Source organism: Macrotis lagotis, chromosome 7 (genome assembly GCF_037893015.1).
Source record: "Macrotis lagotis isolate mMagLag1 chromosome 7, bilby.v1.9.chrom.fasta, whole genome shotgun sequence".
NCBI classification, from domain to species: Eukaryota; Metazoa; Chordata; class Mammalia; order Peramelemorphia; family Peramelidae; genus Macrotis; species Macrotis lagotis.
Window position 1 is genome coordinate 213,390,853 of NC_133664.1, and position 19,728 is coordinate 213,410,580.

Below are 19,728 nucleotides of genomic sequence, written 5' to 3' on the forward strand. Positions count from 1 at the left end.
ACAAGCAGTCCAAAAAGTTAATAAGGAGAAAAATGCCTTAAAAAGAAGAACTGGACAGATGGAAAAGGAGATAAGAAATCTCTCTGAAGAAAACAACTCCTTCATATGTAGAATGGAGTTAAGGGGAGCTGATGACTTTGTGAAGAATTAAGAAACAATAAAACGAAATCAAAAGAATGAAAGACTAGAAGAAAATGTGAAATATTTCATAGGAAAAACAACTGACTTGAAAAACAGATCCAATAAAAACAATTTAAAAATTATTGGGTTACTTGAAAGTTACAACCAGGAAAAGAGCTCTAACTTCATTTTTAAAGGGTTTTTTTTACAGGAAAATTTCCCTGATATCCTAGAAGCAGAGGGTAAAATAGAAATTGAGGAAATCCACCAATCTCCTCCTGAAAGAGATCCCCAAAAAATAACTGCTAGCAATATTATAGTCAAATTACAGAACTCCCAAGTCAAAATGAAAATATTACAAGCATCTAGAAAGAAAATTCAATTATGGTGATGCTACAGTCAAGATTACACAGGATTTAGAAGCATCTACATTAAGGGCTCATAGGACTTTGGAAGGCAAAAGAGCTTGGATTACTATACAGCAAAACTGAACATCCTCTTCCAGGTGAAAAGATGGACATTCAGTGAAATAGAGAACTTTCAAACTTTCCTGTTGAAACAACCAGAAGAAACAAAAAGTTTGATCTTCAACTACAGGACTCAGGCAAAACATAGAGAGGGTGGATGGGAAGGACAAATTATGAGGGATTTAATGATATTGAATTGTTTGTATTCCTTCATGAGAATGACACTGATAACTCATATATAAATTTTTTCTCAATTAATAGAGCAGTTAAAAGAAGTATATTTAGACAAGGCACAGGAGAGAGCTGAATATGAAGATATATTAGATTATAAAGATGTAGTCAATTGATGAAAAAGGAATGTACTTGGAGAAAGGGAAAGAAGAGGTAAAAGAGTCAAGAAAAAGTTTTTACAAAGAGAGGAAGTGGGGAAGTGAGGGGAAATGAGAGAGCCTTCATCCTCATAGAAAATGACTCAGAGAGGAAACAACATACACACTTAATGGAATATAGAAATCTATCTTACCCTAGAGGAAAAAGGAGAGGAAGGGAATGGGAAAAAGAGGACTGGGAGAGGGGAGGGAGGCTATAGGTGATAGAAGAGAGTGAAAATTGTGGGAGAGGGTAATCAGATCCAGTACCCTTTTATTTTGAATTTCTGCATGGTGGTGGAATTGGGTGGCTTGCCCAGGACCATGCTGCTGGGTAGTTGTTGGGTGTCTGGGGCAGGACTTGGACTTGGGTCCTCCTGGCCCCAAGGCCAGTGTTCTGTCTGCTGTGACACTTGGCTGCCCCATAACAAACTTTTGAGGAGGGACAAAGTGAAAGGAGGGAAAGAATAGAATAAATGGGTGTGGGGGAACAATGGATGGAGAAAAGTACAATTTGTATTAGCAACTGTGGGAAAAAAATATGGAACCAACTTCTTTGATGGTCTTATGATAAAGAATTCTATCCATCCCAGAGACAGAACTGATGGAATTCAAAGAAAAAAACTCTCAAGAAAAATTAAATGGGAAAAAAGTATGTTTCATATTGTATTCAGCCCCATCAGTTCTGTCTTTGGAATGGATAACATTCTTTATCATAAGTCCTTCAGAGTTCTTTTGGGTCACAGCACTGCTGAGAAAAGGTAGGCAATTCACAGCTGATCATTCAGCAATACTGTTTTTACTTTGCATAAGGTACATTTCCCATTGCATCTGCTCATGTAAGTTTTTTTTTTTATTGAGAGCATCCTATTTATCATTTCTTATAGCATAATAGCATTTCATCATAATCACATATCACAGTTTATCCTGTCATTCCTCAACTGATGGGTATTCCCTCAATCTCTAGCTCTTCACCACCAGAAGAGGGCAGCTATAAATATCTCTCTATATAATTTTCTTCCCATATTTCATCTCTTCTAGTGTATATAGACCTAACCATAGCACTGCTAGGCCAAAGGGAAGACATTGTTTTATAGCCCTTTGGGCATAATTCCAAATTGCTCTACAGAATTCTTAGTATTTACAACTCCCCCAACAATGCATCAATGTCTCAATTTCCCTACATCCTTCTAACATTTGTCATTTTCTCCTTCTGTCCTATTAGCCAATCCAACAGGCATAAGGTAGTACCTCAGAATTGTTCCTAACTGCATTTCTGCTATCAATGGTGAGGTGGGACATTTGTAAAAAAAAAAAAAATTTAAATAGATTGCATTGATAACCTTATCTGAAAACTCTTCATAAATCTTGATCATTTATCCTTTGAGTAATGTTTCTTATTTTTTATAAATTTAATTCTGTTCTCTATGCTTGAGAAATAAGGTCTTTATCAGAGAAACTTGTTCCAATATTTTTCCCCCAGTTACTATTGCTAGCAGTTTTTCCCTCCATCCTGTTCCCTCCACTCCCATTTATTCTATCCTCTCTCTTCTCTAAGTATGTTGTATCTGACTACCCTCCCATGATCTTCCCTCCCTTCTATTACCTACACCCTCCCTCTTCCCCTTCCCTTCCTCCCATTCCTTTCCTCTTCTACTTTCTTCTAGAGCAAGATAGTTTGAGTGTGTAGTTATTCCCTCTCTGAGTCAATTCTGATTGAGTTAGGCTCACTCACTCCCCTTCACCTTCCCCCTCTACCTCTCCACTGCAAAAGCTTTTTCTTGCCTCTTTTATGTGAAATATCTTACCCCATTTTATCTCTCCTTCTCCCTTTATCCTCTTCCTTTCTTCCCCATTAACTCCATCTTTTTAATATAGTATACCATAAAATTCAACTCCCTTCTTGTCTAAATATGCTTTTAATTGCCCTTATAAAGGAGAGGGTTCATATGACTTATCAACACCACTGTCCCATGCAGGAATACAAGCAATTCAAGTTATCATTAAGCCCTTCATGATTTTCCCTTCCCATTCACCCTCTTCAAACTTTCAGCTCTGGTCATTTTATGAGGGAAGTTTGGAAGTGCCCTATTTCATTAACTGTCCTTTTTTTCTCTGAAAGAGTATGTCCAGTTTTTCTAGATAGTTGATTCTTATTTGTAATCCAAGCTCTTTTGCCCTGCAGAATATCATATTCCAAGCTCTACAATCCCTTTATGTAGAAACTTGAAATATTTTCTCCTTGGTTTGGGAGTTCTGAAATTTGGCAAACAATATCCCTGACAGTTTTCATTTGGGGATCTCTTTCAGGAGGTGATTGGTAGATTCTTTCCATTTCCATTTTTCCCCCCTACTTCTAAAACATCAGGGCAATTTTCCTGCATAATTTTTTCCTATTTCTTGAAAAATGATGTCTAGGCTCTTTTTTTTTTGGTCATGACTTTTGGGTAGTCCAATAATTTTTTATTATCTCTTCTGGATCTGTTTTCCAGTTCAGTTGTTTTTCCAGTAAGATATTTCACATTTTCCTCTACCTTTTCATTCTTTTGGTTTTGTTTTATTGTTTCTTGATTGTTCACAAAGTCATCAGCTTCCTTGAGTGCCATTTTAAATTTTAAAGAATTATTTTCTCCAGAGAGTTTTGGTATCTCCTTCCCATTTGACCAATTCTGCTCTAAAGTATTCTTCTCCTCAATGTTCTTTTGGACTGCTTTTTTCATTTGACTCAAACTGGTTTTTAAGATGTTATTTCCTTCAGTATTTTTTTGTATCTTCCTCACCAAACTGCTGATTTGGTTTCATGATTTTCCCACATTGCTTTCATTTCTCTTCCCAATTTTTCCTTTACCTCCCTTACTTGAGTTTCAAAATCTTTTTCTGAGCTCTCCTGTAGCCTGAGTCCAATTTATATTTTTCTTGGAGGCTTTAGATGCAGAAAATTTGACTTTGTTATCTTCTTCTAAGTGTGTATTTGATCCTCCATAGAATCAAAATATTTGTCTATGTTTGTTCATTTCCCTAGTCTATGACTTGATTTTAATTCTTTGTTAAAATGGATCTCTGCTTTTGAGGGTTTTTGCAACAGTTTTCAGAGATATCCCCCAGGGACTTGAAAGTTCTCAATTCCTCTAAGATCTTATAAAAGGCTATGATTGCTCCCCTGACCTGTGTTCTGGTATGTGGATGACCACAAGCAGTCCTTAGGCCCTGGAACCACGAAGAGGGTCCCTGCTCTGCTGCAAGAAGTAAGCTCTGTTGTACTTCTGTTCCTTTTCCTAAGACTGGGACCCCAGACTGTGACCTGGATCTGAGTATAAGCAAAGCAACAGTTTCCTGCCTTAGGGATATCAAAGAGACCTCTATAATCTCCCCAGACCCCCTTATCACCTGTGTACTGAGCATTCTGAAAGCAGGAACTGGGTGACTCCCCAAGCCTGCTCCTAGTCTCCTGGACCATGTCTGTACTGAGGTCTTCACTGGACTGTGTTTGCTCTGGTGAGGCACACTTTTCTTGCTGACCTACCCAATTCTCCTTGGAAATCCCTGGACTAAGAGGTTTGGAAATCACCAATATGCCAAGGACTCATGAGCTGTTCCTGGTTGACTGGAGAAGGTTCACTCCAGCCAGGCCTGGGATGTTCTGGGGGTACTTTCTAATCCCAGTGTAACAGACCCTTCCAAGTTATCTTGGGTTGCAAAATTGTTTCATTCAGTCTTTTCGCAAGTTCTGTCACTCTGGAATTTGGTTAGAATCATTATTTAAAGGTATTAGGATTGGTTTGGGGGAGAGCTTGTGAAAGTCTCTGCCTTTACTCTGCCATCTTGGCTTCAATCCCCAAAGGAAAAGTAATTGCAACAAAATCATAAAGATCAAGCAGGTCCCGAATCAAGAGATAAGAGAAGATAGCCCCCAAATGATCATTTTGTAACTGTGGAAGGTCACAGGAATTACTCCTTGCATATAATTTTGAATATTTTGAATGTTTTGACCAGTTGTATTGATTTTTTCTTCTTTTAAAAAATGCAATTTGTTATATGGACTGGTTCCCTGGGAAAGGAAAAGTCTATAAGAAACAGAAGACATCTATAAAGACATTAAAAAATATGCATGTTTTGGTGAAACAAATTTTCTCATTTTGCATGTATTTCTCATCTAAGTATATTACTTCTCTTTCAGGAGGTAAGTGGCTTGCTTCTCTAAAGGCTTCAGGAATCTTCACTTATTATTATATTGAACAAAGTTTTAAACTCTTTCAAAGTTATTTTTATTTTTAAAAATGAGTTTTGATCAGCAAAAATTTGCTTTTTTATCCCTTTCATTATTTCCATCTGACAATGAAATAAAAACAAAACCCCTAGAACAAATATGTAAAGTCAAGTAAAACAAATATCCATGTTGCCCAAGTCCAAAAAAAAAAAAATCTCATCCTCTATTCTGATATCATCACATCTTTATCAAGAAATGAGTAGCATATTTTGTCATGAGTTTTCTGAAATAAAATGTTTGTTCATTATGCTAATCAGAGTTCCCAAGCCTTTCAGATAGGCTAATCTTACAATATTTTTATTATTGCATATATTTTTCTTTTGGTTCTGCTCACTTCATGTTGCATCATTTCATGTTGGGGGTGGGGGGAAGAGGCTTGGTGGTCGCTTAGCGGGGGAAACATAATCCCCTTATAAAGGAATGTTACAGAACTCGGCCCCTCATTGTTTAAGAGTTCATGGGAGGGAGGACAGAAGGGATAAAATAATCCCCTTATAAAGGAATGTTACAGAACTCGGCCCCTCATTGTTTAAGAGTTCATGGGAGGGAGGACAGGAGGGATAAAAGTGTCTGCTGAGAGGTGGGGAGGGAGCGGGAATGTGATCACAGAAGAATAAAGACTCATGACCCACCTCAGGCGCTCTGTCTGGTTCTTCCCCCATCAAAGAGTGGGGGCCGGAGGTACCCCGAAGACTCACCACGCGTTGGACTGGTGAGTAAGAGGACGGACTAGCATTAAGAAGCCGGCGTTGTAAATAAAAACCCGGCAAGTGGTGCCGAAACCCGGGACCTGATTTTGCTAGGGAACGTCTGAATCCGCTGGTCGGATTCTCCAGACAGCCTCGGTCGTTTCTGACCGGGAGGAAGGAGAGGGCGTTTACTCTCAGATATTGCCTGAGGGACATATCCCTATTGTGTTGACTATGCTTTCTTTCTCTCCCCTTTCTCCTTCTGCTCTAATCACGCTCCTTGCCGTGCTGGCCTGTCTGATTGTGCCCTGCTGCCTCCTTCTCTTTTGCCGAACGGGAACTTTCCAGTTCTGCCACCTGTTAGGATTGCAGCCTCGGCTAGTAGACAGCATGGGGGGCCGGAATAGTATTCCCGCCTTTGAGCCGGAGGAAAAAGAGGCCGTTGCAGCGCAGCTTTATAAACTCTGCGCTAAGCATGGCCGTAAATTACCTATCAAGACGTGCCGTGCTTTTGTTGAGAATATCTGGAACATCTGCCCTTGGGTGCAACATAGTGGGATCCAACCAGATAAATGGAAGGTGGTAGGGCAGCAGATGGCCTCCTATAATGACACCTGCCCGAGAAAACTAACCCCCAAGGATTTTACAGTGTATAAGATAGTGGATGCAGCCCTGCATCCCCAGAAGGTGACTTTGGCACGAACAATCAGCACTCAGGTGGGTAGCTCGTTGGCGGGATCGGATTCAGAGAGCTCAGAGGAAGAGGGAAGGCCACTCCCTCCCCTGTATCCGTGGGAGGAACTTAGAAGAAACAATGGGGGAACAAGGGGCCCCCAGGGAGAAGATTCAGGGCCGGAAGTTTCCGAGCGCGGGAAGGGAGGGGTGCAAACAGCCCTCAGGGGTGGCAGGAAGAGGAGCTGTGAGTAGGTGGGACCGGGAGGCTGCTGACGAGGAGGGAGAAGTCCGCGCTGATTGGACAGCTGCCGCGCCCCAGGCTTGGCGGCCCAGCCAGGAAACAGAGGCAAAAAATCCCCCGTGTTCCTTGTCCGCCCTTCAGAGATCCCCTCAAGGGCTCCGCCCATCCGGCCTACTTGCCACCAGTGCCTCCATAGCAATAGAGAAAGGGGAGGAGGTGGACTGGGATGACTGGGGCCTCTACCCGGTATTTACGGACCCCCTTACCGGAGCCCGAGACTACCGCCCTGTCCCTTTTAAGATGCTTAAGGAACTTAAGGAGGCCGTGACTAAATACGGCCCAAACTCCCCTTATGTAAAAAGACTGATGCAAAACCTCTTTGCTACGTACCCTTGGACCCCTGCTGACTTTGACGAAATTGCAGCCGCGTGCCTGGATGCCTCCTCATATTTAGCTTTTAAGGCTCAGGCCCGCAGAGAGGCCTCTAAGCTGGCAAAATCCCGGGGTTATACTCCCCTGGATTTAGCCATTGACCTCCTGTGTGGAACTGGAGCCTATACTGACCCTGCTGTTCAGGCCCGGTATGGCCAGTTTGAGCTAGAGACTGTTAAAGAAACACATGTTGCAGCTTGGGATAAGATTGGAGCCATGAAAGGGGGGAGAGCCACACAGAAGTTGGTTGGGCTGAAGCAGAGAGCAGATCAGACACCCCTCTCATTTGTGAACGAGGTTAAAGAGACCTTGATTAATGCCCAACCCTACGGGGTGAGAGGAATTTCTTCCTTTTTCAGGCCTTCTGATCGTCGTAGGGATCCTTGGAGGTGCTCCATCTGAAGGAAATCCGACATGGGGAATACTCCAAGTTATTCCCTCTCCCCTTCCGGTAGCACGGAACTCCCCGATCTACCCTCGCCTGCTAGTGACCAATACATCAATGGGGCTCCCTTCTGCATATATGGACCCCGCTGAAGCACCGGCCCAGAACTCCTTCTGCTGGGACCTGAACAACTCCCTATGTTTCGACATCGGGGAAGAAAAGCGGTCCTGGAACTTCAACTCCACAGGGCAGAACGATTTTAACTATAGCACTGCCCCAACTGACCCCTGCGTCGGCCTTTTCCCGCAGACGACTGTCAGCCCAGCAGGGACAAAAAAGGGGACCCAGCTCCGAGGCCTTCTGGGTTGGCGACCCCTGGTGAATCAAACTCAACGGGACTTCACGATTCCTCGGTGGGGCCCCTCATGTGTGGCCACAGGGGAAGACATCGAGGATCCCATACCATGGAGGGATTGCCAGATGGCGGGAGGGTACCCCCTTGAGGGTGAACAAGGACGCTGATTCTGGGAATCACCCTACTTGTTGTCTGTTTCTGCCGCCTAGCTAACAGAGGGGCTATATGCTTCTTACTCAGAAAGCCTTCATGGCCATGGAGACGGGGGAGGATCCCCAAGTCTGGCTAGCCGCCATGCATGACATGTGACACCTAGGGGTAAGACGAGGTAAACCCCAAGACGGGCAACCTCTCCTAACCCAGCCACCTAAGACAGGCCCTGAGGGTGTCAGGCGCCTAGGACGGGCAAGGTCCTGGGTTGAAGGAGATGACCTAAGACAGGGTTCCTCGCCCCCGGCTATCAGAGGCCAGTAGAAATGACACCGCTTAAGGCTAACCTCAGCACCGCTTAAGGTCACACCAAGTGATAACCTTGTAAAACAGAAAGGGGGAGATGTTGGGGGCGGGGGGAAGAGGCTTGGTGGTCGCTTAGCGGGGGAAACATAATCCCCTTATAAAGGAATGTTACAGAACTCGGCCCCTCATTGTTTAAGAGTTCATGGGAGGGAGGACAGAAGGGATAAAATAATCCCCTTATAAAGGAATGTTACAGAACTAGGCCCCTCATTGTTTAAGAGTTCATGGGAGGGAGGACAGGAGGGATAAAAGTGTCTGCTGAGAGGTGGGGAGGGAGCGGGAATGTGATCACAGAAGAATAAAGACTCATGACCCACCTCAGGCGCTCTGTCTGGTTCTTCCCCCATCAAAGAGTGGGGGCCGGAGGTACCCCGAAGACTCACCACGCGTTGGACTGGTGAGTAAGAGGACGGACTAGCATTAAGAAGCCGGCGTTGTAAATAAAAACCCGGCAATTTCATACAAATTTCTCAGGTTTCCCTGAAACCATTCCTTTCATCATCTCTTATAGCACAATAGATTTCATAAAAGTTATATGTTATAATTTTTCTGTCATTCCTCAATTGTTGTCCTTACTGCCCTTCTTCCCCAATTTTGGGTTCTTGGCTACCACAAAAAAAAATCTATTTAAATAATTTTTATATATTCTCAAAATTTGTGAAGACTGATTTTAACACCCCACATCTGAATTATTTTCCCTAACTTTCTGTCCCCTACCTTCATTTATTCTTCTTACCCTCAGTCTGTAACAAAAGCTACTCTTCTTTGTCTAATTATACTTCCTCTATATCCCCTATTAGCGAAAGGGTTTAAAGGGACATATGTATCATTTCCCACATAGTAGAATATAAGCAGCTTATCCTTGTTTAGTCCCCTTTTTATTGCTTGTTTATTTTTACTTTTTCATGTTTTTCTTGACACTTGCGTTTGTACTTGAACATTTCTATGCAATTCTAAGTCTTTTATTTCATTAAAGACCTGTTTTTTTTCCCCTCATGTATTTTTTTTTTTAGGTTTTTGCAAGGCAAACGGGGTTAAGTGGCTTGCCCAAGGCCACACAGCTAGGTAATTATTAAGTGTCTCAGACCAGATTTGTACCCAGGTACTCCTGACTCCAAGGCCGGTGCTTTATCCACTATGCCACCTAGCTGGCCCTCCCCTCTTGTATTTTTACTCCATTTTTCTGGCTAAGTTATTGGTTTTGTATGGGATGATGAAGACCCCTACTCAAAACTGACAACTCAGAGGCTTCTCAAAGTTTGGAGCAGAATGTCATTTATTAGAATCTTGCAAGAAGCAGGTGGTCCTCCCAGGGTGCAAAGGGGACACCCAGGGGTGGAGGCCACCTGACAAGCGTTAGCAGCCAAGCTTTATAGGCAAAAACCACAACCTTCCTAATTTCTGTTGACCTCTCAAATGATTGGCTCAAGCCTTGCAATAGTGTGGGGGATTTTTGTGGTTATGACAGCTGCAGTGATGATACCTGACATCTGCTGGGGGGGGGGGGCGGTCCTTGGAAACTCGCCCCCTCACCCCGACCTATTTTGAAGGGACTGATAGTTCTTTTCTTCAGACTGAGAGACCTCCATTTAACCCACTCAGTTTATGTCTATGTCTTTTGCCTTGTGGAATATTATATTCCAAGTTCTTTGCTTTTTTAATATGCTTTTAATATGCTTTAGCAGCTTTTTTAAGCTGCTAAATTTTTTGTGATTTTTACTATGACTTCTTGGTGCAAAGTCTTTCCAGCTGCTTGCTATGGCTTTTTTTTTTTTGACTGCAAAAGTTTGGATTTGGGTGATAATATTCCTAGAAATTTTTCATTTCAGTGAATGAGAATGAAGTTTTTCTATTTTACTTTGTATTCTTGCTTTAAGAGGTATGGACAGTTTTAAGATTTTTTGAAATATAATGTTGAGGCTCTCTTTTGGTCATGACTTTCCAATGATTCTTAAATAATCTCTACTCGGTTAGTTTTTCAAGTTCATTGTTTTAACTGTGACAAGGCCTTATATTTATTTCTTGCCCTAGTTATTTCTTTCCAAGTATCAGAATGAACTGGACTGAGAACCTTCTCTGTTCCTGGGGTAGGAATCACAGAAGTCTCTTGATTTCTTTGGAAAAAAAATTTCTGTATTTGTTTACTTTAGTTGTAAAATAGGAAAGTTGGGAATCTAAGAATGAACTACCAAAGAACACAGGCATTTGCATTTAGTCCATGGTCTAGATACTTGTTTCTTAATAACTAGCATAATTTGGTAAAAGAAAATCCTCTACATTTGTTGGCCAAAATAGAGTATATTTGACTATGAGAAAATTAGTTTTCTAAGAAAATCACTAGATTAGGCAAAAAAGAAAAGTAAGTCTCTGGAGTGTGATGGCCTTTATTAAGTGCCAACTTGAAACAACTAAAAGGGAAGCTAAGTATAATCTGGCTTTGGTTAAGAAGTGTTTGAATCTTTGCAATCAACCCAGACATTGTAAAAATGATTACTCCTTAAAGACTTCCTGAAAATTGAGAGAAGATTTTAGTCTCTCCTGTTCGTGTCCTCTGATCCTCCTCTAGACCAGGATGGTGTTCCCCAATACTCCCTGCCACACCTAGATGAACTTTTGGTTTTTTGGGTACCTCTAGGTGATGGTTTCTATTCACCAGTTTCATCTTTATATCCTATATATCTGTCTTACTGAGTTTTTTTGTTTTTGTTTTTGTCTTAATAAAATGCAGGAAAATCTTGCATCAAGTTTGTGTTGTTTGTAGACTCTTATCTTGAAAGATTTCTAAAAGGAAAAGTGAAGCTGCTAAAAGGCTGCAACCAAAGAGTTTAGAATGCAGAGAAAGATTAATGAGGTTTCATACTTGAACAATTGTTCCAGTAAGCAGGACTAACTCCCACTTTCGGTTTTCTCCAAGAGATTAGGTTTTAAGAAAAGAGAAAAAGAAAAGAAATAAAGTCAGACAATCAAAGTTTTCAGTATCACTTAAAATATCTTAGCAGGTTTTGGAAGTCTGGAGATCAATAATTTTAAAATTTCATAGGAAAATTCAGAGACTTTAGGTAATTCTAGGGACTCCATTCTGAAATAACTTAGTGAGTTTTGGGGACCCACTCTGTAGAATTTGTTTTAAGAAAAAATAAGAATTAAATTCTATAAAAGTCAATGGCTGGGGGTGACTAGGTGGCACAGTGGATAAAGTACCAGTCCTGGAGTCAGGAGTACCTGGGTTCAAATCCGGTCTCAGACACTTAGTAATTACCTAGCTGTGTGACCTTGGGCAAGCCACTTAACCCCATTTGCCTTGCAAAAAACCTAAAAAATAAAAAAGTCAATGGCACTTGGATAACTTTTCACCTCAAGATGTTTTAACATTTTTTTTAGTATAATGAAGGAAGGCAGCTAATTTGAAAGTAATTCCAGAATGAAGGAAAAGAATAGGTTTGTACTTTATCGCCCTCTCTTATTAACCTTTCCTTGACCATGAAAAGAGAAAATATCATCTAAATGGAAAAATCTCCTGTGACTCTTCCCAGTACAGAGATCCTCTCCCAACTCAGATCAGGTTCCCAAATAAACATATGGGGGGGGGGAAATGCTTAAAAAGTACAGGGAAACTTGAATCAATATTACAATTATAGAAATATATTAGCTATGTAATCTTTTTTTAATTTAAGATTTTATTTTGAGTTTTACAATTTTTCCCCCAATCTTACTTCCCTCACCCCCCCCACAGAAAGCAATTTGTCAGATGTTACATTGTTTCTATGTTGTACATTGATCCAAATTGAGTGTGATGAGAGAAAAATCATATCCCTAAGGAGGAAACATAAAGTATAAGAGATAACAAGATCAGACAAGATATCAGGGTTTTTTTTTTTCTAAATTAAAGGGAATAGTCCTTGAACTTTGTTCAAACTCCACAGTCCTTTATCTGGATACAGATGGTATTCTCCATTGCAAAGAGCCCAAAATTATCCCTGATTGTTGCACTGATGGAATGAGCGAGTCCATCAAGGTTGATCATAGCTGCCATGTTGCTATTAGGGTATACAGTTTTTCTGGTTCTGCTCATCTCACTCAGCATCAGTTCATGCAAATCCCTCCAGGCTTCCCTGAATTCCCATCCCTCCTGGTTTCTAATAGTGCAGTAGTGTTCCATGACATACATATACCATAGTTTGCTAAGCCATTCCCCAGTTGAAGGATATTTACTCAATTTCTAATTCTTTGCCACCACAAACAGGGCTGCTATGAATATTTTTGTACAAGTGATGTTTTTACCCTTTTTCATCATCTCTTCAGGGTATAGACCCAGTAGTGGTTTTGATGGATCAAAGGGTATATACATTTTTGTTGTCCTTTGGGCATAGTTCCAAATTTCTCTCCAGAAAGGTTGGATGAGTTCATTAGCTATGTAATCTTAAACAAGCTATCTTATCTCTATTAATCTCAATTTCCTGGTCTTTAAAGAGAAAAAACACTTCCCAGGGTTTTTTGTAAGGATCAAAATAATATAAGTATTGCTTAACACAGTGACTGGCATATAACAGATATATTATTATTATCATTTTTCTTTTATTGAATATAATTAATAACTGTTATACAATTTATGTAATGCAATGAATGTAAAATGATAATCCTAAAGTGAGCTTAAAATGCCACAACTTCTTTTTTAAACTGAATTGTTTTTTTTCATGAATTGAGTTTTTAAAAGGAGACAGTAAAAAAAAAACTATTTGAAAACTACTAAATATTTAATTGAGTATATTTTGTTTTTAAGTAGGTAATAATAATTTTACCATGATAGCAAAATTCCATCTGAAAAATTTTGGCTATTGTGATAATGTATGGGGTCCTTTAAAGATGTAACTTCAACATATTGTGAGTCAACCATCAGGTATTTACTGAGCCTTACTCTTGAGCATATGATTGGCTTTCTTCCATGCCTAGAAAAATCTCCTCCTTCATCCTTATCTTCTGGCTTCTGTAGATTCCTTTAAGTTCCAACTAAAATTCCACCAGCACACATCCACATCAAAGATGAGGCTGTGGTCTATGAGAACTGAAGTAGCTCCATAGAAATATAGCATGCAAAAAGTTAGAGAATCTACCTCAAATGTTCACAGGGTCTATTTGTTCTGGGTCTGATCAGCTACAGTTGGACACAGTGTAACTCACCTCTAACATAGTGATGTCATTTTGGTCCTCTTCAACAATGAAGGACAGCCAACCAAATAAACAAAGTTCCATTTCCTATAGGAAGATTTCCCCAATTCCTCTTAATTTTAGTGCTTTCATTCTGTTTTTTCCTATTTATCATGTACATTGCTTGCTTTTTATATTTCTGTTTGCCTGCTGTTCCCCCATTAAGTTGTAAGTTCCTTGAGGGCTTTTGCCTCTTTTTGTATTTCTCACTGCTTAGCACAGTGCCTGGAACATAGTATATGGGCTTGATGTTTATTGAATGAATGAATAAATGAATTGTTATATTTTAATATGTGCACATAGTAGGTGGTACAAGCCAGCAAACTAGTGTCATGAGCTTTAAATTTTCTTTCTATTGCTCCAGGACAGCCATTTTATTTGTAAGGAGAATCACTAACTGGCTGAGTCTTTACTTATAGTATAGAATTTAGCTGAGACCTCTAATATTTATCTCACATGATTAATTGAGTATGGGTTAAAGAATTTCTGGCTTGGCTTTATTTATAAGCATAATCCAGCTAGTTTTAAATTCTAAAATAAATCTTCTCAATTTTGTTGATCAATTTACAACCTAACCTGATGCATGTTATAAACTTTACAAGTTTACCTTTGAAATGTACATCTTTTAGGAGCCAAGATGGCAACATGAAGGCAGCATTTCCTGGTAACTCTGACCCCCCCAACCCCCCCCCGAAAACAAACAATGGATGGCTCTAGCCAAAATTTAGAGGGGCAGAACCCACAGAAAGACTGAATGATACATTTTCCTAGTCCAAGATAACTTATAAGTTCCACAGGAAAGGTGTGTTTCGCCAGAAAAAAAGCCTCAGTGCAACCCAGCACAGCCCAGCACAGCACAGCCCAGAGATCACCACCAACAACAGCTCGAAGGGGCAGGGAGAGAACTCTGCTACACCAGAATGAACGTGGAGTGAGGAGCACCGGCAGCCTGCAGTGAAAATTGGAAGAAAGCAGGCGGCAGCCCCAGAGATAGTAAAGGAAGTCTACAGAGATTTCTCTGCTGTTTGTCTACACACTCAGATATTGCAGTTTGGGCTTCCACACTAAATAATCAAGTTGAATCCCTCCTTATAGCCCAAGGGCAGAGGGAAGTACTGGGCCATCTACATATCAAAGCACAGGCAAAAGAGCATAAGACCTTGGGGGAATAAAGGTCCTAGTGGGGTGTCGTCTGCCCCCCCCATTAAAAAACAACCCCAAAGCCTTGGAAGTGCTGTAAATTAGTCTTGGACTGAGGAAATTAGTAAACAACAGAAGAAGAAGAATCTGATCATAGAGAATTACTTTAGTCCCATGGAAGATCAAAACACATATTCAGATGACAACAAAATTGAAGTTTCTATATCCAAAACTTCCAAGAGAAATAGAAAATGGACTCAGACTATGGATGAGCTCAAAAAAGACTCTGAAAAGCAATTAAGGGAGGTGGAGGGAAAATTGGGAGGAGAAATGAGAGCCATACAGAAAAATCATGAAAACCAAATCAAAGGGACTCAGGGGAGCGTAGGGGAGTGATTGGGCCTAAAGAGGCAGAGGGAGCCCAGTGTTGGGAGAGGCGGGAGCTGAGGTCATGGCTGCTCACCCCTTCGGGCTTTGAGGGGCAGAAGACTCAAAAGTACTTGGGGTTCCACGTGGGTGTCTCTCTGAGGCCCCATCCACAATGGAGGAGCCCAAGCTGCTGCTGGACTCCAACATCCATCTCTAGGTGGTCCTGCCCATCGTCTTCATCACCTTCTTCAATGGGCATGATCCACCACGTGTCCATACTACTGCAGAACAACAAGAAGCTCACCCAGAAGCAGATGTCTGACATTCAAGTCTTAATTTGAAGTAGAGTCCTCAGAGAAAATGCAAAATATATCCCCAAACAGTCTTTCTTGACACAAAAATATTATTTCAATAACCCTGAGGATAGATTTTTCAAAAAAACAAAGAGGAAGGTAGTACCTCCATCTCCTATGACAGATCCTACCATGCTCACAGATATGATGAAAGGAAATGTAACAAATGTACTTTCTATGATTCTTTTTGGTGGATGGATCAACATGACTTTCTCAAGATTTGTCACAACCAAGGTCCCATTTCCTTTGACACTTTTATTTAAACCCATGTTACAGCAAGGAATTGAACTGCTCACTTTAGATGCACCCTGGGTGAGTTCTGCATCCTGGTACTTCCTCAATGTGTTTGGACTCCGAAGCATTTATTCCTTGATTCTGGGCCAAGACAATGCTGCAGACCAATCTCGAGTGATGCAGCAGCAGATGACAGAAGCAGCAATGGCCATGTCTGCAGACATAAACAAAGCTTTTAAGACCAAGTGGGAAGGGGCAGCTAGGTGGTGCAGTGGATAGACCACTGGCCCTGAAGTCAGGAGGACCTGAGTTCAAATCTGGCCTCAGACACTTAATAATTACCTAGCTGTGTGGCCTTGGGCAAGCCACTTAACCCCATTGCCTTACAAAAACCTAAAAAACAAACAAAAAAAAGATTGAAAAAAAAGACCAAGTGGGAAGCTTTGGAGCTGACTGATCATCAGTGGGCATTAGATGATGTTGAAGAAGAGCTTATGGCCCAGGATCTCCACTTTGAAGACATGTTCAAGAAAGAGCTATAGACATCCCTTTTCTGAAGGTGGTACTTAAACCCAGACTGGTGTCCCCTGCATGATGCTGGGGGCTCAGAGAAGTCATAAGATTTTTTTTCAATGGATTCATCTGTTTAATATAGGGAAATAACATTTTGTCAATACTAGGCACCATAAAATGTAAACACAATTACTGTCATAAACCTGGATATACCTTCAAGGATTAAAAGTACTATTTTGTAGATACCCTGTATGCATCCAGTGCAAGGAGTGTTCTGCAGCTTAGCACTATGTACATAAGAAGTGATCCCAATTATAGGAGGAGACTCAGAAAAGACCCGGAAATTTTATTCTTTGAATAGATTAAATTTTGTGGTAACATCCAGGTTTATCTTCCTTTTACTAACCGTGTTCCCTGTTAAACACACCATAACAACATCACAGTGAAATGAAAGATGAAATAAAATAATTTTGATACACTAGAAAACAGTGCTCAGTGATACGTTTACATTCTATTTATATGATTAAACATCTGTTCATATAGTACCTTTCTACAGGATTACTGGCTAATTTGGGGGCAGGGGTTATACTGTTAGAGGTATTACTAACATGATAACTACTTCCCTTATATGCAAACAGTAGACCTATAATCTTATTGAGAATAAAACTGATTATGTGAATTGAGCAAGCAGCTTCTCTGAGCATATGGTTTATGAAATCATATGTAGTATGAAAAAAGCTGCCAGTGACGTTAATATAGATTCTCAACCTGCTTTTTACCACATCAAATTTAATCAAAAGAGACCGACACGGTCAGTCAGTTTAAGTCTTAATATGAACAAGTGGGGGGGAAAGAATCTGTACATGAATAAACAGGGGAACTAGATGCATTTATCAAGGAATGTCAGGAGTGATGATTCTGGATGAAACTCCTATTGCAGTTTTCATTTCCACAGCTGTGTGCTGAGAGTCTGACCCGATGAGCTTCCAGACCATCCTGCTGTTGTATTGGGGGGTTGGCCAAAACCCACAGAACTGCAAGCACTGGTGATGTTCATTCCAGCCATTTGCTGATTCATCTGAGAGAAGTTCCACTGGGGCTGCTGAGTTTGTTGGATACCAAACTTATACTGTGCTGCTCCCATTTGTCCAACCATTCCTCCTTGGGACCCGACCACATTTTGAGGAAGTGGCATCACACCAGTTTGTGCATTTCCCACAAACCCATTGGGCATTGCCATGCCAACCATCATGCTTGTATTTTGTCCCATGACGGGTACTGATTATCCCATCATGTTTCCCATGATTCCAGTGGATGCAGGCACAGGTACTCCCATGGATGGAAAGCCTTGAAACTGAGTTGGTGCTTGTGAGGTAAATGGCATAGTTGAAGGACCCATAAACATACCTGAAGCACTTGGTTGCTGAATGGTCCCTGTCCCATACAAGGATAGGATGGAGTCTTTGGAGAGCTGTTTTTTTGCTGATTCTTCTGATTTTGTAGTTGGCTCAGTGAACAGATCCAGATCTGCAGATCCAGCAGCTAAAGAGGCAGCTACTGGAACTGTGGGGGGGGCCCCTTGGCTGGGGATATGACTGTTGCTGGTAAAGGATTAGAAATCATTGGGCCAAATATATCCAAGTCATCATTCAAGGTAGTGGTGATGGTAGTAGTACTGCCATTTGTCACAGGTGCTTCAGGAGGGCCATCAAGTCCTAAAAGTGGGTTCTGCTGCCTTTTTAGGACTGGTGCTTTTTTTTAATTCTAGGTTTGGTTCTTCTTTCTTCTGGGGCTTTTCAGCAGAAATGGGTTTTGAAGGCTTTTCTGGCTCTTTGTCTTTCTTTTTCTCTTCTTTTTTTTTCCTTTTCTTTATTGGTAGCAGTCACTGCATTTTTGTCGTAGTATTTCTTTTTTTCATATTTATCCCTGATTAAAAATTCCACTGCTTGGTCCATTTGGGGTCGTCGAAAGTTCTCTGGAAGATTAGCTTCATAGAGCATTCTTGCCTTTGTATTTCCCATATCTTGCATGCACTGTATTTGTTCTGGTGTCCACTGATCAAGGTTCACTGACTTGACCCTGGATATATGGACGCCAAGATTTCTGTGAATTCCAGCACATCGAATGCAAATAAAAATGCCAATATTCCAGGAAGCCCATTGTGGACCTTTGGCCTCGCAGTCGGCACAGTACTTGTTGTCCATCTCCCGGAGCAGCTTGGCCAGGATCAGCTGGTGCTGCTCATTCAGCTTCTGAGCCTTCTCCCGGCCGAGCGCGTTGCCATCGCGGGGGGCTGCAGGGGCCGGACACACCCAGCGGCGGCGGCGGCACCGGCACCAGCACCAGCGAAAGCTGACGTGCCTCCACCTCCTTGCTGCGGGCCCGACTCCGGCCAGGTGGCAGAAAGAAAGGCTTAAGATTTGTTTTTGTTTGTGTTTCAAAAACTCATAATAAAGAGGACTGTGGGCCAGACACCAATTAGGGCCTGGGCTTGTCTGAAAAAAAAGAAAAAAAATCAAAAGCTGGGTGAAAGATATACAAAAAAATAATACTGAAGAAAATAATATGTTAAAAACCAGTTTAGGCCTAATGGGGGAAAAAAAAAGGCAAGTGAGGAGAAGAATGTGTTAAAAAGCAAAATTGGCCAGCTGGAAAAGGAGATAAAAAGCTCTCTGAAAAAAATAACTCCTTCAAATGCAGAATGGAACTAAAGGAAGCTGATGACTTTGCAAGAAATCAGGAAGAAATTAAACTCCTCCAAAAAAAGCCAAAAATTAGAAGAAAATGTAAACTATCTCATTGGAAAAACAACCCACTTCGAAAACAGATCCAGAAGAAATAATTTAAAAATTATTGGGCTAGGAGCAGCTAGGTGGTGCAGTGGATAGAGCGTACCTGAGTTCAAATCCGACCTCAGACACTTAATAATTATCTAGCTGTGTGGCCTTGGGCAAGTCACTTAACCCCATTGCCTTGCAAAAAAAATTATTGGGCTATCTGAAAGTCACAATCAGGAGAAGAGCCCAGACTTCATTTTTCAATAAATAATAATACAAAATTGCCCTGAGATCCTAGAAGCTGAGAATAAAATAGAAATCAAGAGAATTCACCAGTCACTCCCTGAAAGAGATCCCAAAAGAAAAACTTCCAGTAATATTATAACCAAATTCCAAAACTCCCAAAACAAAGAGAAAATTCTAAAAGCTGCCAGAAACAAACAATTCAATTACCAAGGCTCCAGAGCCTGGATTACACAGGCTCTGGCAGCATCTACATTAAGGGCTCGTAGGGATTGGAATATGATATTCCAGAAGGCAAAAGATCTTGGTTTACAACTGAGAATCAACTACCCAGCAAAACTGAACATTCTCTTTCAGGGGAATAGATGGACTTTCAATG

General features: G+C 41.0%; 2 pseudogenes; one reads left to right on the forward strand and one right to left on the reverse strand.

Moving 5' to 3' along the window:
* Positions 1-15,401: 15,401 nt before the first annotated feature.
* LOC141493988 (ER membrane protein complex subunit 3-like) lies at positions 15,402-16,373 on the forward strand (annotated as a pseudogene).
* An 836-nt stretch (positions 16,374-17,209) lies between these two features.
* Positions 17,210-18,613, reverse strand: LOC141493989 (stromal membrane-associated protein 1 pseudogene; annotated as a pseudogene).
* Positions 18,614-19,728: the final 1,115 nt, after the last annotated feature.